This window comes from Delphinus delphis, chromosome 13 (genome assembly GCF_949987515.2).
Source record: "Delphinus delphis chromosome 13, mDelDel1.2, whole genome shotgun sequence".
Lineage (NCBI taxonomy): Eukaryota > Metazoa > Chordata > Mammalia > Artiodactyla > Delphinidae > Delphinus > Delphinus delphis.
In genome coordinates this window covers 72,745,569-72,769,331 of record NC_082695.1, presented here as the reverse complement: position 1 = coordinate 72,769,331, position 23,763 = coordinate 72,745,569, and the positions used below count along the sequence as shown (strand labels likewise).

Here is a 23,763-nt window from a genome sequence, read left to right as displayed (position 1 = left end):
CCCCATTGGAAAGGTTTTCTCCCAGACCATGTTTATAATTCTCTTCCACTCGACTCTTAACGTGTGGCAACACTCACTCGTGCCATAGCTTGGTAAGCAAATCAAAGACTGGGGGAGAGGAAATAAGTGTATTTTGCACATGGGAGGCCTGTGAATTGTTGTGCCCAGAGGGCAAACAGTGGCAGATTCTAAGTTCTGAAGATGGCCATGCCAACAGATACCCACTCCCACGTGCTCTTCTCATAATGTAACAGATACCCCTTCTATTCAGATGTGGGGTCTATGTTCCTTCCCCCTGATTCTGGGCAGGAGCTCAGGATGGCCGGAAGCCAGGCCTCTTAGTCTTATGGCTCAAGGAAATGAATTCCGCTGAATACCCGAACGAGCTTATAAACGTGTTTTCCCCCAGTTGAGTCTGGGGGAAATGCAGCCCAGCCAGATGGGAATGCAGCCCAGCCAACGCCTTAATGCAGCCCTGTGAGACCCTGAGCAGAGGACCCAGTTAAGCCATGAAGCCCACAGAAACTGTGAGATAAGCGTCCTAAGTCACAAAGTGTGTGGGAATCTGCTGGGCATCCGTGGGTCACCCTAATAGAGAGACCACATGGAAAGGTCACACGAAGATAAAGAGGCAGCCCAGGGAGCCCCAGCTGTTTCTGCCCTCAGCTGTTTGAGTCCTCCCAGCATCAACCACTAGACATGTTAAGTGGCCTTCAGATGACTCCAATTCCCAGACTCTGAGCCCCGTCAGGTGATAAGCAGAGATAGTAGAGAAGGGATAAGCTCTCCCCGGTGAGCCATGTCCAATTGTAGATTCATGAACAAAATTTAAATTGCTGTTGTTTAAAGCCTCCAAATTTTAGAGTAATTTGTTACGCAGCCATAGTGACCAAGCAGGTTTAGTTAATTTCCCATCTCAGCTCCTCACTTACCCTGACCTGCCTTTCCTGGTGTGTTTCTTCACTTTCTATAACTTCTGATGATAGCTTCTAGCCTGTTGGTATTGAACACCATCAGGTCTTGCTTTCTGGCTGCGGGACCTTGGTTACCACTCTGGCAGACTTCTCTGTGTGTCCCATACCTTGTATGTGATTCCTACTTTGATCCAACAGAACCATTCTTAGAGCATAGGTGAGATTCAGACAGACCACAACACTCAGCCTCACCTCTTCTATGTATTTAACATAAGGTGTTTACCTATTTCTGTATCTACCGTATTAGCCCCAATCTACCCATAAGCTCCTCCAGCTCAGTGCCTTTGTAAGTCCGGATCTAACTCAGGATATAGATGCTCAATCTGTGGAGTGAATGACTAAGTAAATGGATACAAGGTATTTTGCTGAATGGAAAGTAAAGATATGTATGACATCTTTGCTCTTAAAGAACTTAAAATCCAGTACCGAAATGTGAGGCCCCAATTATAAATGCTAGGAAAGGAAACAGAGTAGTATTGGCTTGGAAGACTTCAGAGAAGAAGGGAAACTTGAACTTGATATTAAGAAGGAATTTATTGGATTTGGGTGAGAGCAAAGGAGACAGAAAGATATTTCAAATTGGAGAAGAGCATGACAAAATTATGTAGACGTGGAGAGGAGGAGAGAGAAGACTGGCCTCTTAAGGACCTTAAAGAGATGATCCTGTCAGCTCTCTTCTGGGGAGAAATGGTAGTAATGTCTGTTGATTCTACTGTCTTTTCGTGGTTACTGGATTTCACAAGCACATGCTTATCTGCTATGTCCAGCTCTGTAATCTAGGTGTATTGTACATTGAGTACCCAGAGTTTTCATTGGTACAAACAATGTTTGTTAACTATTGTGTGGGTTATCTATTAATCTGTAGCGACATTGCCACCAACTCATTCCAAATCAATCCATACTCAGTGAAACTCCGATTCATCACTATGTAGATTAAATTGATTTATGAAGTAAGGTCTACAATTGTAAAGCCAGAACACAGACTTCTTAAGCATTGAGACTTTGGAATAAAGTTGAATACCACAACTAAAGGCTTCCCACACCCCTTGGAATCGAAAGTTCACGTAATCCTAGGTGTTATAACGTTAATAATTCTGACCTCACCAGAGCCGGTTGAGGTATAGTGAGAATAGCAAATGTGTGTGTTAACTTGACTGAGTTGCACGGTTGTCATGGCAACTAGTATTATACAACCTATGTCAGAGGTTTGCAATGACGGACGTAAAAAGGGAAACAAGACCATCATCGTGGAATCTAAATATATTCAGCCCAGTCACAAAGCAAAACTCTTAACACAGGAAGAGTCACCAAGCCTCGTGATACAGATGCAGGAAACTGCTCACCAGGGGACGAACGTGGGAACTGAGTAGAAGGGGCAGAGTCAGGTTCCGTGAGACAGGCAGATACATACACCTGGCCCTGGCCCTTTGTGTCCGTGGACCCCACCTCCTTGGATTCAAAGCCACAGACAGGAGGGCCTGCTGTACTCGCCATTTTATGTAAGGGACTTAAGCATCCTTGGATTTTTGGTATCTGCAGGGGTCCTGGAGCCAATCCCCTGCAGACACCAAGGGACAACTGTACTTACATTAGGATGGCGACCAATCAGTCAGGGTGACCTGAGTTATGCTGTGTGAACAACACCAAATCTCAGGGGCTTAAAACTACAGAGTGTTGGTGACTCAGACTGCTTACCTGTCACGGGTCATCTAAACGGGTCTATTCTGCTTTATCCTCATGTGAGGACACAGGCTGAGGGAAGCTCCACCTTTGTGTTTCCAAGATTTCCCAGATGGCCAACGTAGAAAAAAGAAAACACGGTATTTATGCACTGGTTTTGAATGTTTTTGCCTTGAAGTGATACACATCACTTCCAGAGACATGACATTGGCCAAAGCAAGTCGTGTGGCCACTGAACTTCAAGAACTGCAAATTCTGTAAGCAACAAGGTCCTACTGTATAGCACAGGGAACTATATCCAGTATCCTGTGGTAAACTGTAATGGAAAAGAATATGAAAAAGACTGTATACATGTATAACTGAGTCACTTGGCTGTGCAGCAGAAATTAACACAACACTGTAAATCAACTACACTTCAATAAAACTTTTTTAAAAAGAAATGCAAATTCTACCATATGGCTGGGGGAAGAACTTAGAAAACTGGGTGACGAGTGTCTGTGACTAGCACACCAACTTACCCCAGCAAGCCTCTCGCCCTCGGCACTACTGACGTTTGGCCTGGATACTTCTTTGTCGTGGAGCTGTCCTGTGCATTATAGGATGTCTAGCAGGACCCCTGGCCTCTGCCCACTTCATGCTAGTAGCGGCCCTCCTGGAGTTGTGATGACTAAAGATGTCGTCACATTCCATCTGGAGTCGGGAGCATAGCACTGGCTAAGAACAATGTACACCACAGTCTATACCTTTATGGGCTCTGCGGTTGGACTAAGCTTTGAATCTCAGCTCTTTCTCTTACTAATTTTGTAAACTGGGGCAAGTTACTTAACATTTCTGGGCCTGTTTCCTCATATGTAAAATGACGGTACTGAGAGTACCTCTCTCATACCGTTGTTATAGGGATTAAATAAGGTAATACAGTATTTGTAAAGTGCTTAGAACAGTACCTGGCATATGGAAAAATATATAAAAATATGCCTCAGATTAAAAAACAGAGTGGCCTGCGATCTGAAGCAATATCTCTGGGTTTGGGTTTATTTATGTTTTAGGTCACATTGAATATGCCATTTAAACAAATGAGTCATCAGGACTTTATATGAATTACACACAACGAAGCTTTTTTTTTTTTTTGCCGTACGCGGGCCTCTCACTGTTGTGGCCTCTCCCGTTGCAGAGCACAGGCCCCGGACGCGCAGGCTCAGTGGCCATGGCTCACAGGCCCAGCCGCTCCGCGGCATGTGGGATCTTCCCGGACCGAGGCACGAACCCGTGTCCCCTGCATCGGCAGGCGGACTCTCAACCACTGGCCACCAGGGAAGCCCACAACGAATCTTTAGTACTGTATGGGTTACCTTGGCAAAGAACAACCCAGTTCAACCCTATAGGGCTAGAAATGAGAAGGAATCAGGGTGACTAATGAAAGTGACATCACAGACTTACATTTAGCATACGCTGCTTCTGCCCTTTCCTTCATGTGGTGTTTGTGGAAAATATTTTGGGGGGGCAAGAATTCAAAATCTGTTCTTTTGCGTTTGAACGCTGGGTCCGAGCAGAGCGCTAAAAAGGTTTAAGGCAAATGAGTTTAATCCTGAACAGCCCGGAGCTTGGAAAGGCTGCTGCCCATGAAGAGCAGGCAAAGCCGTGGGGGGCATGGAGCGAGCAGGAGACGGGGCTGACGCGGACGCCTGTGGGCCTCGCTTTAGAACACGCGCGTCGCTGCGGTGCAATTCAGGGAACCTATCCATTTGGATGGCATGGGTTAGAGACAAGTCCAGGGCTGACGCATGGTGTCTGCTCTATAAATGTTTGTGTAATTAAAGGCACTGTGCTTGGGAACCAGCTGGCTTCAAGGCATGGAGGAGGAAGAGAGGAAACTGCCTTTCCATCTGGCACATACAAGGAGGGGGGATTTATACATCTATTTTCGTTGCCTCTTGAAACCTCACTAAAATGACAGTGAAGAGGTTCTCGAAAAGACATAAACCCATAAGAATGGGAAGCATGGGAGAGGAGACTGCAGCTACCAAATTTTGGAAGCTGGAGAAATGGCTGGTGAAGGGGCCTAGCAGAGCCAAGAAAGCTGAATTCGAAGCTGGCAGCGGGGAAAATAGAGACCCGATCTGATTTATAGCACAGAATGGATGCCTCAAAGCTCCCAAAACCGGCAACAGCAGCCACTTTTGAAATTGAGGAATAAACACAGGTTTGCTAAAGTAAGGGGGCTTGTCTGAAGTCTGTCGAAAAAGCAGTCAGATCCATAGCTCTTCCCCCACTATTCCCTCTCTTTGGCAGAAGACTCAGGGGTTTTCTCTGAAGGTGGTCTCTGGATGAAGAACACGGTATTGAACTGAAAAGCGTGGGGCGTTAAGTAAATCCAAGCATGCTGGACCCCCTGCTCGCCTCCTCTGGGACACCAGAAAGTCAGCCCCCAGGCCAACACCTTCCTGGCAGGAGCCTGGAAGAGTCTGTTGTGAAGAACCTCTTCAGATGAAGAGGAAACACCTAAAGACACAAATAATATCAGGTTTCCCAGTGTAACGGTCCAGCCAGATAATTCCGCAGTGAGATTAATGGTTGATAAACCCCAAGCACATTCCCAGAGCTTTCTAAGAACATTTTAGTCCACAGCTCTTACATATGAATCAACACCAAATACTACTGCCTGCCAACCAAAGCCTCAAACAAGACAGACCAAAATGAATAAACATAAAAATGCAACCTGGAGGAAACAGAAACTATGCAGGTAGAAGAAAACTTGTTTTTTTAAAAAAACTATCAGGACTTCCTTGCTGGTGAAGTGGTTAAGAATCTGCTTACAATGCAGGAGACACTGGTTCGATCCCTGGTCCAGGAAGATCCCACATGCCCGGAGCAACTAAGCCCATGTGCCGCGACTAAGCCTGTGCTCTAGAGCCTGCGAGCCACAACTACTGAGCCTGTGAGCCACAAGTACTGAAGCCCCCATGCCCTGGAACCTGTACTCCACAAAAAGAGAAGTAAAGGCAATGAGAAGCCCACGCACCGCAGTGAAGAGTAGCCCCCGCTTGCTTCAACTAGAGAAAGCCCGCATGCAGCAACGAAGAGCCGACACAGCCAAAATAAATATATAAACAAATATTTTTAAATTAAAAAAAAAAACTATCGATATTCTTAAAGAGGTAAGGAAGATTTTGCAACTATGAAACATGAACATGATGTTATCAAAAGAGAACAGAGAACAAATATTTTTCTTAGAAATTAAGAATATGGGGACATCAATTAAAAACTCAAGAGAAGTTTAGAAAATATAGCTGGAAATATTTTTCAGGTGGCAGAGCAAAAATACAGAGATGGAAAGGGGAGAAAATATAATAAAATTAGAGAATTAGTACAGGATGACCATACGAACAGAGAACAGAAAAAATGAAGAGAAGATATCATCAATGAAATAATTCAAGAAAATTTCTCAGAACTGAAGGATATGAATTTCCAGATTGAAAGGACCCATCAACTGCCCAGGACAGTGAACAAAAATAGATCCACAACCAAGGCTCTGCGTCAGGAGGTGCAAAACTACTTGGGACGATATGAAACCTTAAAACTTTCAGAGGGCAAAAAAAAAGACCACAATCAAATGATCAGGAATTAGAATGCCTCGTGTATCAACATGGTAAATCTCAAATTTTAAACAATAAAAGCAAGTTTCAGAAGAATACATACAGTATACCATTGAAACAAAGTTAAAAACATGCTAAACTATATGTTCAATTCGTTCTTCATATATATTTATATATCTGTAAATACATGCATGGAGTAATAAACCTCAAATTCAGAATAGCTGCTACTTCTGGGGGAATATGATATTATAGAGAGGTACATGAGGTACTTCAAATATATATATATATATATTTTTAAATAGACTTTATTTTTTTAGAGTGGTTTTTGGTTCACAGCAAAACAGAGAGGAAGGTATAGAGAGTTCCCATTTACCTTCTACCCTCACATACACACAGCCACCCCCACTACCACCCCCATTATCAACATCGCCACCAGGGTGCTACCTTTGTTATAATCAATGAAACTACGCTGACACCTCATAATCACCCAAAGCACATAGTTTACCTCTGGGTTCACTCTTGGTGTTGCACATTCTATGGGTTTGGACAAATGTATAATGGCCGGTATCTACCACTATAATATCAAACAGAGTAGTTTCACTGCTCTAAAAATCTTCTGTTATATTTTACTTATTAAAAAGAAGGGAGGGCTTCCCTGGCGGCGCAGTGGTTGAGAATCTGCCTGCCAATGCAGGGGACACGGGATCGAGCCCTGGTCCGGGAAGATCCCACATGCCGCGGAGCAACTAAGCCCGTGAGCCACAGCTACTGAGCCTGCGCGTCTGGAGCTTGTGCTCCGCAACAGGAGAGCCCGCGACAGTGAGAGGCCCACACACCACGATGAAGAGTGGTCCCCGTTTGCCGCAACTAGAGAAAGCCCTCGCACAGAAACGAAGACCCAACACAGCTAAAAAATAAAAATAAATAAATAAATAAAAATGACGTAAAATTTAAAAAGAGAAGGGAAATCCAAATTATATATGCCAAAATGTTAACGTCTGACAGCTGGGTTAAAGATGCATGTGTGTTTAATAATCAATTCTCTAAAGTATTCCAAAAATCTTAAAATAGTTCAAAATAGAAAAGATCATGGTTATCTCTTAGGTGACCTTTTGAAAAACACATGAGGATTGTATATATACATTTGTTTCAAAATTTCTCCATCACCAAAGAAAAGCAGATAGGACCTTTCCTCTCCCTTCTGCATCTCTCAGCCTTTATATCAATTTGATTTCATCAGCATAAAAATGCATATAGGATCATTCCATGTGGCTTGTCCTAGGTCCTGATCTCCCCTAGAAATGGGAGCCTGGGACAGGTACATGGATGGATTGATGGATCACTAAGAATTGATCTTTGCTGGAAAATAAGCTTAAATATGAAGCCCTTCTGATGCTGAGTCAGCAAGTACTACAGTCCCAGTGTTCCAGTATGACTGCTGAGCCATGTGAATGATTTATTAGGGGTAAGCAAACCTCCTTCTCGTTATTTTTTTCTTATTGCTTTTTAATCACAGGGGGTCCTCAGAAGAGTGCCAGTTTGTGGGCCCCAGGGACATAAAGGAGTTCCTTAAACTACTTAATTCTCAAGGTGAAGGGGGTTATATCCTGTAGGAATAGAACTTATTAACTGGTTTTACCCCTCCCTAACACATACCACACAAATGCATCTGATTCTTCTTTTCACATGGGAGAAAGAATCAGCAGTACCAGCTCTGTTATTACCAGGTCATTGGTGTACAGCTACACAGGGCACAGTATCCAACAGGGTTTAATGAAACACCTGAATCATTCACACCTAAGCCTTTTTGATTTAAACATGGTCGCTTCAGCTGCCACATTCCAAGACTCCTCTTCAAGACCACTCCTCGAGCTCACAGCCAGCGGCAGATTTGGAATTACCATGTGGGCAGGGCTTAGGGGAAGCAGTCTGATTGGCTGTGAGAGGGTCAGGGGCAGAAGTGGATTTGTGAGGTACAGTAGTCTAACTAATCACCCCCAAAGATGTCCATGTCCTAATCTCCAGAATTTGTGACTAGTTACCTTATATGGCAAAAAGGACTTTGCTGGTGTGAATCAGTTAAGGATCTTGAGCTGGTGGGGTTATCGTGGATCATCTGAGTGGGCCCTAAATGTAATCACATGTATCCTTACATGAGAGAGGCAGAGGGAGATGTGAGCAGAGAATAGGAGTGTTAGAGTGTGGGGAAGACCTGACTGATGTTAAATGACTTCAACAAAGTGGTCATTATGTTGAGGTGGTCTTAGTAGCCTATGTAGGCAAACCCAAATCTAAGCCGGAAATGCCTCTGGGGAAAGAAATCAAAACCTAAAGACAACCAATCACAAACAGCCAGCTAGTCTTTTCCAAATAAGGCAACTGCTTAAGCTACAGCCAATCAAATAATTTCCCTGCTTTGCTTCTGAACCTTCTCTGTATGCACCGCGCCCCCTTCTCTGTCCCGTCCTTGGAGCTCTCCTGATGCTTCTCATGTCTGCTGGTTTCATGCTGCCTGATTCCAATCGATTTTTACTCCAAATGGCTGCTACTGCTTCTGACACTGCAACAGAACTACGTAATAGGAAGCTGTGGAGGAAGGACAAGGACTAACAGTAAAAGAACATTTCCTCAAATGTTTCTCAGTAAAGGAAAACGTTTTGCAGAAGATTTTGTCACATGCCTCTTTTTAGCTCATTGACTGTACACGATTGTCTTTAGCTACAAGGGTGGCTGAATAAGTAGATATCTCAGAGACTGGATTGGCTGTGTCTTAGCCAACTGACCATATGTATCATAACTCTTGACACTGATAAAGCTCTTAAATCACAAAAATTCTTAACTTTACCTCTCCTCAAAGTCTTTAAGGGATCAAAAGGTAGAAGACATAATAAAATGGGAGGAAAGATGTCTCTGGCATTGCCCAGGTCCTCTCCTTACGTATCTGGCTCAAGTGTCACCTCAACATTATGTTGACTCCTAGAAGGTTGGGATGGGGTCAGTGATATCCAGTACTGGGCCACTTATTTATCAGACAGATTCCTGTTGGCAGGAATCTATGATGAGGACCCTGGTAGTGTTCTGTGAGTACCATTCCTGAAATATAGACTCTGTCTCCATTCCAAGCAGAAATAATCTCAACAGTTCGTGTAATACACACAATCGATTCGGTATTAGTCTACAGCCAGTGAAAATTTACCAGAAAAGAGAGATCTCATTTACTGTGACTATTTTCCAAACAGTGGTTGGAAAGGAGGCTCTAGGGGCAAAGGCTTGTCTTAAATAATACCCAGCAGACTTTGAAAAGGAGGAAGAGAAGAGCACAAACCTTGGGGAGGTATTAAAATGTATGACCAGGAGGGCGCAAAGCTCATCCTCTGGTCAACCTGGATAATGGCCCGAGTTAACCTCAGACCTTCCAGGTTTCAAGTGTGCAGGTAATAATAAGAATGTTTTGTCATTTAAGTCAGAAGATGATATTGGTGACTCACACGGGTAGGGTGTCTTCTAGTACTCTTTCTCGTAGGAGCAGTAGATTTGTGTGGGCTGTTCACTCTCTCCCTGTTCCCTCCCGACAAGAAAAGAATGTTCTTTGAGAGGACTGAGCAGGGTAGGGCAGACTGTGTCTTTGCACAGAGCAGGTAAGCAAGCTGCCTCCTCTGTAATCCCCTTAGGCCCTAGCTATCCTCAGTCACGTCAACACTGCCTGAAGTTCCTGACCCTAAAGACTGTTCCCAGCTTTTCTAGCCTTGTGTTCTGTCCCCGGCACCTTCTCCAACACGACCTCTCTCTGATCTGCCTTTAAGCCCCGTTGCCTCTACCCAGGGCCTTCCCAGCCCTGGATGAACTCCTTCAGCTCATTTTGGTAAAATCAACCCGTTTGTCAAAGCCTCTGTTAATTGTCACCTCCTATGTAAATCCTTCTAGGGCCCCATCCAGCAGAATGAGTTGGTCTATGCTCTGTGCGCCAATGGCATCTTGCATGCATGATTTGCACACACTTGATCTTTAAGGCTTTAAGAGGTACTGTCTTTTTTGTGAACATGCATATTTGGGTCTGAGACCACGAACCCCTCCAGGTCAGAGACTGAATCTCAATCACGATGAATACTTGCCCCAGATGAATACATGATGAATACATGCGCTTGCCCCAGAGAAGGCACCCACTAGAGAGTTGGTGGATGAAGAAATAAATGTCTCTAAGCCAGAGAGATTAACCCATGCTGAAGCTTGATTACAGTGTGGTTTGATCTCAAATTTTAAAAGTTGAAGTAGGAGTATCCTGGTATTAATGATCACTTTATCACAAAACAACAATTTTGAAAAAGGAAAACAATGTTAAAGGACTTACGCTATCCAATTTCAAAAGTTACTATAATTACTTAATTAATTGACAATTAATTAAGGCTGTGTAGAATTTGGGTAAAAACAAATAAGTCAGTAGAACAGTATACAGTCCAGAAATAAACCTTACACTTATGGCATTTAAGTCAATTGGTTTTTAACAAAGATGCCAAAACGTGTCAATGAGGTTTCTTTTCAGCAAATGGCACTAGGACAATAGTATATCCATATGCAAAAAAAGAGTGAATTTAGACACTTACCTCCACCATACACAGAGCATCACAGACCAAATACAAACGTTTAAAATACTGAACTTCTAGAAGGAAACATAGAAGAGAATTTTTGTGACCTGGATTTAGGCAAAGTGTTCTTAGATACAGCACTAAAACGTGAGTCATAAAAGAAAAGAATTGATAAATTAAAGTTCATTAAATTTAAAAAATTTGTGATCTAAAACAGCAGCCCCCAACCTTTTTGGCACCAGGGACCGGTTTTGTAGAAGAAAATTTTTCCTCAGCGGGGGTGGGGGTTACGGGGGGAATGGTTCAGGCGGTAACGTGAGCAATGGGGAGCGGCAGATGAAGCCTTGCTCACTCTCCCACCGCTCACATCCTGCTGTGCGGCCCAGCTTCTAATAGGGCACGGAGCGGGACTGGTTGGGGACCCACGTTCTAAAAGATACCATGAAGAAAATAAAGACAAGCCATAGACTGGGAGAAAATATTTATATAAACCATATATCGGATGAAAGACTTGTACCCAGAATACATAAAGAATTCTTACAACTCAATAAGAAAACAAACAACTCAATTAAAAAATGGGCACAATACTTGAATAGCTATTTCACCAAAAAGGACACACACATGGGTAACAAGCACATGAAAAGATGCTCAACATAACTACCCATTAGGAGCACGAAAAGTAAAGTCACTTTGAGATATCACCTCACACCCATTAGAATGTTTATAATAAAAAAGAGACAATACCAAGTACATAGAGAAACTGGGACTCCGCTGGTCAGAATATAAAATGGTACAGCCACTTTGGAAAACACTTTTGACAGATTGTTAAAAAGTTAAACGTAAGCATACCTAGTAAATCTACCCAAGAGAAATGAAAACGTATGTCCACACGAAGACTTGTGCATGAATGTGCATAGCAACATTATTCATAATAGTCCCAAACTGGACGTAAGCTGAAGGTCCACGAACTGATGAATGGATGAAACAAAGTGATATATCCATGAGATGGAGTCCTCTTCACAAATAAAAAGGAATAACATACTGATACATGCCACAACATGGATGAATCTCAAAAACATTAAGCTAAGTACAAGAAGCAGACACAAAAGACCAAATAGTGGGTGACTGCTGATGCTGGCCATGAGTTGACAATTTTTGAAGCTGGGTGGTGAATATTTGGGGTGAACAATTCTCTAAAATGTTGTCTACATGCTTAAAATTTTCCTTTATAAAAATTTTTAAAATCTCCTCCTCACTTTTTTATCAATGATGTTTCAGAAGTACCAAATCTATTTCAGAATTGATCTGCCATCACTCATTGTACTGTATGCTATTTTATTATTTTCTCTCTCTCCTCCCTTGACCTGGCCAGTAACACGTTCATAAGCATGCAGACACACGCACACGCCCAAATACGCTATGTTCTCTATCTTAGTTACTCTCGGCTCAGAAATTTTATTTTTCCCCCAGGTCACTTCCTCTCTGAATGCCACCTTCCCTCTTCTTCTCTCGCTTGTTTTTCCCAGATGGGGTCCATGCACCTGCCTGTCTGCTTACACTTGGCACAAATGATAGTTTCTGCTGCTTGGCCTATATATGGTTCGGTAGTCCATTTATACCTGCTTTAGAGCCTGCAATCTTCACTTGTGTTTTTGAAAACCACTCCGGAGCTGCTTCGACACTTTAAAAATGCTGTTACTTAAGCTTCCTTCCGTTTATCTAGGGACATCGACCAGGCCAGGTTTTCTTTTTATATGTACATCCTTTGGATATCTTATGGTATTTCATGAGTATTTAGTTCCCATGCACACACTCACACACACATCACGATTCCCATCATTTTACACGTGCTCCCTCATTCCCCTGCTCCCAATGATGAGTGTCAGACTCAAACCCATTGGACAGACACAGTGTTTACCCTAATGACGAAATTGACAATTCTTGCTTGTAGTAGGTGTTTTATATGCAAATTCTCATTTAATCTATGCTTCACAACAACCATAAGAAGTAGAGTTATTATCTCCAGCTAATGGATGATAAAATGGAGGCTTTGGGAAGTTCAGTAACTTTTCCTGAAAATGATACAGGGAGGAAATGGCTGAGACGGGAGGAAACCCAAATTTGTTGCCGATAACCATAGACACTTCTGCTCATCAGCCTTGAATGGGACCCCACCCCTGACACTAGGGGTTGGGAATGGGGAGGAAGCAGAAACACTAAGGTTGCCACCTCAGCTCTCTACTATGCTCTTCAGCCAGCTAGAAGGACTGGGGCGGGTTCTAAAGAACAGACAGCCCAAAACACCCAACTGGGGGCAGGAGGATACAGCTGTGGTTTGAACTCAGGTTCCCATGACTCTAAAGTGGTTCGCTTTCTGATGTAATATGCTGTCTCTCAAGGAGTCACTTAAACTAGGAATGACATTGTCAAAGCACAGAGTTAGAAGACAACCTTGGCAACTAATATTTAGAGACGCCTTGTCTGACGGGGAGGAGATTCTAATAATCCCGGTGAGAGGACTAGCCCTAGTCATAGGCCGAATAACGGGTAGGATGATTTTAGATCTTCATCCAAAATGACTTTCTACATACATCTTCACTAAATTCCAAATAACAAGGGTAAAGAAACAATTCTGAAGGCTTCTAAAAAGAAAATTAAAAACAAATTACTTAGAATGGAAATCACATTGATATCAGATGATTTTATGCATGACACTGAATAGTAGATAACAATGGAACAATGCCTTCAAGGTCCTGAATCTAGAACTTAGAATTAAGTACCCAGACAATTACCTGACGTGTCTCCCTTTGGGAGAAAACATATTTGTAACTGTAATAGAAAAGAATGAATTTTCTATATTGATGAAATAAAGTTCATATTTTATGGCAAGACCAGAAAAATGTAAAATTTTTCTTTGCCTATTTGGGCCTTCCTCCTTTAGTGTGTGTTGTGCATCTGCATTAACCAGACCTCTTTAGGAGGTAACCTTCCGTAATCTTGTAATGGGCCATGATGACCCATGACCCACTACTCACTCTGTCCTCGTTGATCTGGATTGTGTAAACTGTCAATAATACGTCATTTAATATACAGCCCTCTGTCTCATAAACTTATATAACTGTGCTTTGACCTGTAACAGGCAGAACAGTTTTCAGAGCTTTCTGAAAGGCTGTTCTCAAATTATAATCCTCATTTTGGCTCAAAAAAATTTCCATTTCTTTCTTAGATCAACTGATTAATTTTTTGTTGACACTATTCACGCTTAAAATACTACCCTTCCAGTGGCACAGGTATAGAGACATAAAATCACTGTTCCTTTTCTCTGGATGGAATCCCACTACTTTTCTTCAGGTAGTAAAGAGTATTTATATTATTAATTTATTTATATTTATATAATTATAGTATTATAAATGTTGCTTATTGGCTCTTAATTTTCAGACTCGACTATAGACACATCATGAAATTTGTGTACTTACCGAAAGGGATATTAATAGTGTATTGTAAATTTTTATATCATAAAAATAATGCTGTAGCTGGCAGAAGTTGGGAAGTGGAGGGACAGAGAGTAGAAGATGGTGGGGGAATCTTACAGAATGGGGAGGAAAAGATACTGTTTACGGTTTAAAGATTAAAAATAGAGGTTTAATTCTATTATTTAAACTTATTAAGTTGTGAGAGACTGAATATACAAACAGACAATGGCCAGGCCATATACAAAAATAGAACTTTGATTCACAACCTGCAGCAACTTGCCTAAGAAAAAGCCCTTATCTACAATAAACGACCAGGAAGCCAGCCTGCTGTAAGTCAGACTTGCAGGGAGCCAGAGTCCTATCTCTAGAGACAATCCAGGATGCTAAACAATAAGTTCTGTAACAATCAGCCCCAAATGGCCAGGACTTGATTAATAACTGATGGCTTCCCTAATTTTGCCCCCCCTTCAACTTAAGACCAACCAGAGGAAGTCAATGCACCCCTGACCAATCACATAAGATGTCCCACTTCTAGCTGGTCTGCCTACAGCGTCCCAGGCCAACAGCCCCCAATCAGGGCACGTCTGAGTCTTTCCTTTTTTCTGCTGTAAACCTTTCCTGCTCCTCTGCCTAATGAGTCTGCTTTTGAGTCTCTGCCAAAGCATAACTGACTGGCACTGGCTCCCTTGCTCTAGCAAGCTCAGAATTTATAGCCCTCAGGTTTCTCATTTAATTGGTCTTCATTTATTTCATAGAAAACTCATAGAAGAGGCAAAAGATTAAAACATAATAAACAAAAGTTTGGTGAAGGAAGGAAAGAGGAGATGACAAGTAAATTTCTCGTTTTCGTGGTGTGAAGTCAAGAGATACCATTTAAAGAGACAAGTCAGGAAATAGGGGCATATTTTATTTAGAATTATGTACAAGAGAAATGATTGGAAGCAGCCCTCCTGAGGAGTGGAAGCCGGAATGGGGAAAAGGGAGGAGGGTGTTTCCTCTTCACTCTAGAGTCTTCTACAACATTCTAACTTTTGTTTTCATATTGATTTGTTACTTTCATAATTAAATACATTTCTGGATCGTTGCCTTTAACTCCTCTGGATAAGAATCCCACTTTCATAAATGTAGATGCACTAAAGAAGTCAAAAGTCCTTGGCACTGACCTTAACAGGGAAGACCCAGGCAATGGGAATGACAAGAAGGGAGAGAGCAGGTAGTCCCCGGTGCTGTCCGGGAGGGACCTGGGGAGTGTTGCCGGATGGATGTGGTGTAGGACATGGCGGTCATGGTCATGGTCATGGTGAAGGGATATCAAGACATCCAAACTTTTCTACTCCACACTTTTCCTGGGTACATTTGTTATCTAGTCCACTAACAGACATGCAGGGTCAAACCTACAGCAGTGACTGCAATTGAAGAAGGCATACCAGGGGGCAAAGCAGGAATTGATCTGAAATTCTCAAATAAATGTTTTCTAAGAAAAACATTAATCCACTTTCACTTACAGCTTAAAACAAAACCGTCTGTTCTACTTTATATTTTTTAAAAATTGTGATTATTTAAGGGTCTTTGATTATTTTCCTTTTATATCATTTGTGGGGTGGGGTGGATGATGAATACTTGAGTAACGTCTGAAATGTTCCTTGCAGCTCTAAGTTAATAATTGAGTTGGTGGCAAGAGCTGCCTGAGAAGGGGGAGGTCACAAAAGGCTGCTGTATTATTTAAGAAGCCATACAGCTTGCTCCTGTCCATTAGCGCTAAAGAAAGGACGGAGCGTGGGTACATCGTTATCTTTAAACGCTCAGCAAATGGATGCCTGCTACAGCCCCTCTACCAGTGGTACTGAAAACATGTTGTAAATTCTCGCACTGGAGGAAGGCTCCTGCATACCAATGCAGCAAACTGTTGGCATAACCTCAAAACTAAGGCTTTATTTTTAGCGTTGGGTACAGAGCTGTGAAAGACCAATCGCTCTGGCCTATATGATTCTTAAACTGAGATTCATACAAATACTCGTTCATCCCCGGCACCATTGTCCATCGGGATGCACCAAAGGCCATGCTGGGAACAACTCACTGCCTCTTTCTAATTCCCGTGGCTCTGCTGATGATCTGGTGTCTATTTCCCCATCAGACTGCACAGGAGGCTGGAAGCATTTCAGGATGCTTGGCCTCTTGGCTCTGGGGGTTCCTGCTCTGGTCATTCTCAGCTCCTACCAAGAAGTTTATTGAAAATAAGACCACTTTATAAAGTGCGCGGTAGAAAGAGAGCTGGTTTGATTACCAGCTCGCTGGGATCTTCAGCAAATCACTGAGCTTCCCTCTGCCTGGCTGGTAAAATTCTGCCAGGACTTTCTAGTCTGTCCTCCCGCCCTGCCACAGGGAGTTTTCCTGGTGTACTTTACGGTTTACTGTACATCATAGATGTCATAGAAGCATAGAATCCTGGAGGTAGAGAGAAACACAATCAAAATTACACAAACAAAAGTTAAGACTGAGCATTACATGGAAGCTGAGATTCTTGCCTCTTTGGTATGATTTTGGGGATTCAGCAGACGTCTGTTGACTTTGTTACCAATCTGGGTTCTGGGACTCCTTAATAGAAATTGATAAGAGGCCAGACAAGAAATTCAGGCAAGGCTTTATTGGGACCAAAGCATGAGGGAGAGAAAATAAGTAACATGTTCCCTTGCTGACTCCCCGAGGGCAGGGTGAGGATGATTCTGTGGGTGGCACTTGAGCTGGTTCCTTAAATGGGGTGAGGGTGAGGGTGGATTGGTGGGTTGGCCGGAAGGGTGGCATAGGTGGTCTGCCCGCCCCCTTGGTGGTGCTGTGTGCAGGGGTCATGCACAGTACACTGCTTTTGCTCCCGACACCTCAGAAGTGGCAGCTGGGTTTTGCCAATTTTGTATGTTTTTGTTCATACTTTGCCCCAACTGCCATGGGTGCAGTCATTTTTAGTCCCTTATAGCTTCTTTGTATTCTGTTGATCAAGGAGACATTTGTCCAGGTGCAAGCACTGTAGTTAAGGGTCTCAGGTCCCAGGTCTCAGGTCCTAGCCTGTCTCAACTTTGCTGCCCAACAAAATCCTTCCTTTTGATTATACTGTCTTTCTGGGTTACTATTTCCCACCCTTTTCCCATCAACTAGAATCTATGCAAATTTAACAGAATTTCTAATAGATCTAAATCAAACATAATACAAAGCCCACTTTCTTTGAAAAGGCACGTGGGAAAGTCATGGTTAACAGGTTCAGTGAGATGAGGGACTGATACGGGTTCTTAGAGGTTGTTGGCAACCTTTAAGAGGCCAGTTTCATTAAATTTATTCTTTTTTTTCCCCGTGACAAATATATGTGGACTACATACTGTAAGATCTGTCTGACTTGAGGAATTGCTGTCACAGTTTAAAAACTAAAATCCGCTCCAGCAAAATGCGTTCCCGGCCCCTTGCCTTTTCCAAACATAACTCAGTCTCACCTGAATGCATTTGATTGGCAGGACCTAAATTAATCATGGAAACCATGATTAATTTGAATGTCATTTGAATGATATTGAATGAATTTGAATGTCATTTTTCTGCTTTCTGGCCTCTGCTGTGCTGGAAGACACACTGATTGAGGATTGGAAGAGGCTTCAGCAAGGCAGTCCACAGTCTCCGCCATGTCCTCACTAGGCTAGAACCTCAGAGGTGAATATGACATTGACTTATCACTGAGGACCCTCCAGTCCAACTCAGGTGATTGTCCTATACATATGTAATTATATTTCCACGTGAGATATTCTACCCACTGTCCTATACATATGTAATTACATTTCCACGTGAGATATTCTATCCACATGCCAGACGCCGTGGAAGCACACAGGAGGGAACAACTCACTGCCACGGGGAGTCATAGAAGGTTCTACAAACCAGGAGGTGACACTACCATCTGAGTCGTGAACGTGAGATGAAGGTGTAGGAGTACCACAAAGGATGCAAGACGTTCAGGGATCTCTGAACGTCTCAAGACGTTCAGGGAGATGCAGCTGGGGACGTGACTGGCTGGACGTTGATGGAGCCCAGGTCCAAGCAATGTCTACTGCACCCAACATAGCAAGCTCAGCCCTTGTGCTCCCCAGGTGCAGGGCTACTGAGTGGGAGCTGTGTGGTGGTTAAGAGCTAAGGGCTCAAAGCCCAGCTCTGCCTCTTACTATTTGGGATCAAGTCATTTATACTCTCTAAGCTTCAATTTTCCCGTTTGGAAAATGTTGCTGTTATTGGTACCTACCTCATAAGGTAACAGTTAAGGATTAAAAGTGATGATGATGCAAAGCATTTGGTCCAGGGCCTGGCGCTTTGTGCCAGTACAATATGGTCCTTATCGTCATAATCAGGGTCAGCATTCAGATCCACTGATATTGGAGGGACAATAGGAAGGGTCTAGACAACGATGGTGGCTGCAGTCACATCAGTGGCGTGTGAGGTGGACGGTCGGTCTATCCACGGGAGGCCCCAGGTATGAGATGCAAGACTCAGCATGCCAGAAGAGGCAGATGGCAGGAGCAGGGGTCTAGAGCCCATGCCCACAGCCTTTCCTTCCTCAGTCATAGAGATAAAGCGGGTACTTCTACTAGGGCAACGACTGAAACAAAGTTCACAGACTATATACACTACCAAACGTTAGATAGCTAGTGGGAAGCAGCCGCATGGCACAGGGAGATCAGCTCGGTGCTTTGTGACCACCTAGAGCGGTGGGATAGGGAGGGTGGGAGGGAGGGAGACGCTAGAGGGAAGAGATATGGGAACATGTGTATATGTATAACTGATTCACTTTGTTATAAAGCAGAAACTAACACACCATTGTAAAGCAATTATACTCCAATAAAGATGTAAAAAAGAACAAAAAAAAGAAAATATACACAGGAGATCCCAATGTCTCTGATGCTGCCCTGAGATGTTCAGATAAGATGTAAGGTCTTCCTCGAGAGCCCTTCTCACTGGGTAACAAAACAATGAATGAACTTTCCATTCTAATCTGGTAATCTAAGTATGATGCGAACGTTAACAGCTTTCTTTACATAAAAATGGTGAGCATCTCAGAAATCCTCCGTCCCCTCCTCCCTGCCCCCTCCTGAGACGACACCCTTGTGTTTGGATTATAAGCCCCTGAGGCCCTGGGAAAGGAGGGGAGGTCTGCGTGGAGTCTTCGGACGCCTCTGGACCCTGGGGTGACGCTCCCTGTGTCCCTGCTTGCTGCGCGCCCTGCTGGGCATCATGGCGCTGGGAACTGACCATTCGCTCTCTCACCTTGGTCCAGGTTGGCTGCTTTCTCCCTACACTCCAGCCCAGTCTACCTTCTGCTTTTATTTTCACCGTGGATGTGGCTGAGTTTCCGCCGTGTTCTCCTTTTGGCCTCGGCTAGGCGGCCTATGGTGGGCTCACGCACTTTCATCCAGCGGTCTCCCGAGCTCCCCTCAGCCTCACATACAGGAGGGACCCTCGAGGTTCCGTTAGTGCCACATGAAGCTGACACCGGCCAGGGTTCTTGGTCTTTCCCAATCGATAGAAATTGACGAGAGGCCAGACAAGAAATTCCGGCCAGGCTTTACTGGGGCCTCTGCTGTAGCAGCGGGGAGTGAGAACAGACAACAGGTTCCCTTGTTTGCTGGCTTCCCCAGGGTGAGTGAGCTTGTTCCTTGTACGGGGTGAGGGTAAGGGTGTGTCCAAGGGTCAGGCCAGAGGCGTGGCTTAGGTGGTCTGCCCACCCCTCTGCTGGTGTTGAGTGCAGGGCGCATGCTCAGTACGCTGCTTTTGCTCCCAACCCCGTTTTTGCTCCAGGCTCTTCAAAAGGGGCAATAGGGGTTTTTTTTTTTTGGTCTTTTGTATCTTCTTGTCCATAATTTGCCCCAACTGTACATGCATGCAGTTATTTTCAGTCCCATATAGTTTTTTTGTATTGTGTTGCTCCAGGAGAGGTGTGTCCAGATGCAAGCACTGCAGCCCTGCAGCAGAGGGTCCCAGGTCCCAGCCTGTCTCAAAGCTACAGCCTTCCCCCCTCTGCTTAACCCTACCATGTGGCTGCGTTCACTTTGGCGGAGACACCTCCAAACTGGTGCAAGCAGGCAGCCTAGAGCCGTGAACAGGAAGCAAGACTGATGCCCTGCTGCCTTCTAGTTTTTAAGACCTTTCTAGATATTTCTAAAACTGCCTCCAACCTATTCCTTGAAGGGGCAGGGAGAGAAAATGAGGATCTTAGCACCTGCCTTCCCCTCTACCTTCGCCTGTCCCCTTCCTTCTCCCCACATTGGCTGGGGTGCAAGGTCTGGCTTTCTCCTCTCCCCTGTATATGCCACTGGGACCTCTGTAATCCAAAACTTTTTGCTGCTGGGGACCGGGCTCTTGATATCTCTTTCCTCAGAGGAGATAAAAAAAAAATGTAAATCATGTTTCTCAACAAAGCGTGGCTTGTAACACTGTATCTTTGGGCACAAATCCTATTTTAGATGCCAGAGCTGAATACAAACTCTCTTTCTCTTTTCACTCTGTTCCAACACCCCCTCCACTGCTTAGAATTCCCCCTCCGCCTCCCCCGACATGCATGTACAGACAGGCCCACAGGGAGAAGGCCATGAACAAACATGCAAATGAGGAAAGCACCGTCCTGTTCTTGAAAATATTAATATTGTGAGCTAGAACATTCACTGAGTGGGATCTGATAAGGAGGTAGGCCTGCAGACAGGACATTGCTGGGAAGAGGTAGAATCCAAGGCTGAGCATTTCAAGGAGCGCTGAAGGTGTCTTTAGCTACCATCGCAGTCTGACCCAGGGCAGGCACTGGCAGACCTCTCGGGATCCCTCTTGCCCGCTAAGCAGGGGTGAAAACGCAAGTTGCGACTGCAGCCAAGTGGCTGTGTCCGCACTTGCTCCGCTGGCCTGCTTCCTCCCTCCAGTCCTGAGCTTTCCCGTCAGCCACTTTGTTGTCTGTGTCTTTGTTGATGCTCCTCAATTTCCTGACCATGTTCCATCTGTGAGATTTTTTTTTTTAATGACTTTTAAATATTTCATCCCGGACAATTTCAAACAGTATCGAGTGTAGTATAATGAACGCCCATGTACTCAGCACCAGATTCAACAATGATCAACTCTTGGCCAATCTGGTTTCATCTATGTCACCGTCTTCCTACTCTTCCCCTTCCTCCCAGAAGGAAACCTCAGGCATCACATAATTTCTGGAAGCTTTTTAATATCCCCATGGCAATTTGCCACCTCACCTAAATGGTACTAGCCCTTCACTCAATAACTAGACTAGATCCTTAGACAGCTGTAAGCAGCTCAGACTTTGTAACTCTAATTCCACTCACATGTCATCTCTCTACGATTTTAGCATAAATCTTTAGTAGTTAGAATAGCAATCCCAAAATTTATCTGAACAAAAAAATGTCCGTGCACCAATGACTTTAAAAGAAGTCAATGCTTCTTCTTCTCTTTCTTTTTCCAGGAAATAACTTTTAATTTTATACTGAAGTATAGTTGATTAACAATGTTGTGTTAGTTTCAGGTATATAGCAAAGTGATTCAGTTATACATACATATGTATCTATTCTTTTTTCACATTCTTTTCCCATTTAGGTTGTTACATAATATTGAGCAGAGTTCCCTGTGCTGTACAGTAGGTCCTTGTTGGTTATCCATGCTTCTTAAAGCACTTTAAGGGAATTCCCTGGCTGTCCAGTGGTTAGGACTCTGCGCTTCCACTGTGGGGGGCAGGGGGTGGGGTGGGTTCGATCCCTGGTTGGGGAGCTGAGATCCCGCAAGCCACGTGCTGTGGCCAAAAAAAAAAAACGATTAAAGGTTGCTTCTCTTTAGTAGTGAAAAGTCCCACCCTCCCCCTCCCCACAATTTCCCCTGTGCTATTTACCTAATTAGCTTACTTAACAAAACCTGTTTGCATAGGTAAGTCAAAAAGCTGTCTCCCCAGCTCTGGTCTGAGTGAATGAGGTTATATATATTTTTGGTAAGTTTTCCTTAAAGTGGAGAGAAAGTACATATAACTTGAACCAGCTTTTCAGCTCTAGCTAGTTAGGAAGGATAGGACTGCAAGGAAAATCAGAGAATGACCACTTCATTTTGCAGACAGTCTTAAACTTGCTCCTGCACAGGGACAGATTTTACTGAGAGAAAATTAGACTCTCTGCTCTTTCTCAGTGCCTTCTCCAATAGAGACTGTAACCTGAGAGTCAGTAATAAAAGCCTGGACTCTCATTTCCCATAGTGTAGAATTGGCTCCAGCTTCACCGCTCACTTACGCCAAAGAATCACAGAGGCTTCCTTTTTGCTGAAACATTCCAGTGTTCCTAGGATGATGAGCATATCAGCTTTGCAGTGACCAAGTTCAGAGCGTGCTACCCCCAAATATGGTGCCGTATTGAATATTTTAAGCTGAAGGAATTTGAGAAACAGTAGGTGCAGGAGGGACTCTTTGACCTGCCCCTAAAGCAGGTCTTATGACCTTTGTGTAGAGCTGCCTTCCCTAGACTCAGAGGAAAGGAACGTCATTATCTCCAAGAAGGAGGGACTCCAAGAAAAATCCCAGTGAACATGCCTTGCTTAGTTTCCCCAGTTTACTCTATTTCACTCATACCCATTTGTCTATCACATTTCCTCAGAACTTTCCACTCTTCCTACAACCTAGTATACAAATACTCAGCTTTAATCATTTCTTTGGGTCTTCATTTCCCTATGAAGGCTCAGTGTCACGTAAAACTATATTAAGTGTGTATGCTTTCCTTTTGTTAATCCATCCTTTGTTACAGAGCCCCAGCTGAGAACCTAGGAGGGTAGAAGAAAAAGGTTTTCTCTTCCCTACAGTAGTTTGTCTCTAAATTCTCTGTGTAACATTTGCCAGCCTGATAGCAAGTGGTCCCTGTATCTTTGCTGTCAGAAAATGACTAGACAGGTGAGTTGGCCTAAGTGTTTAGTGTTAAAATATGACATCTTCACAAACAGGCTTGTAGGTTTAAGTGTTGAGCGCTGCCAATATTTTGGCAGTTAGTCAACAGTTTTCCAAAATATATTTGCAGGCAAATATTTTTATCGTTAATATTGCTCCGAATGAAATATGAGGTGCTCATTCAGAAATAGCATTATATGAAATGATGACTTTATATATTAATATGAACCATGTTGGAGAAGTATATTTTCTCTCATTGATAAGGAATTCCCATTTATTTTTTCACCTAAGATTTTTTTAACTACTCTATAAAGGTCAATTTCCAAATCTTAACTCCTATTTCCTTTTTGAATTATTTAGTAGCTTTAGGACCAATTACAAATTTGATTCCTGAAATTTTTTTTTTTAGAACTAGGAGTTTTGATAAATATTTAAGGTGATTGCTAGGAGAGAACACGAAGATGGTTTGGTAAAGCCCAAATCTCTCATCTAATGGATGAAAAAGCTGGGCCTTCCAGAAATTCACGC

The 23,763-nt window shown here is 43.4% G+C and overlaps 1 protein-coding gene across 1 annotated transcript in view; it reads right to left on the bottom strand.

Moving 5' to 3' along the window:
* Nucleotides 1-19,700, bottom strand: part of NEDD4L (NEDD4 like E3 ubiquitin protein ligase) — a 384,213-nt gene extending 364,513 nt beyond the window's left edge. Inside the window, exon 1 of the mRNA XM_060029135.1 lies at nucleotides 19,593-19,700. The gene's annotated coding sequence lies outside the window, so the exon portion shown is untranslated. The remainder of the gene's footprint in view (nucleotides 1-19,592) is intronic.
* Nucleotides 19,701-23,763: the final 4,063 nt, after the last annotated feature.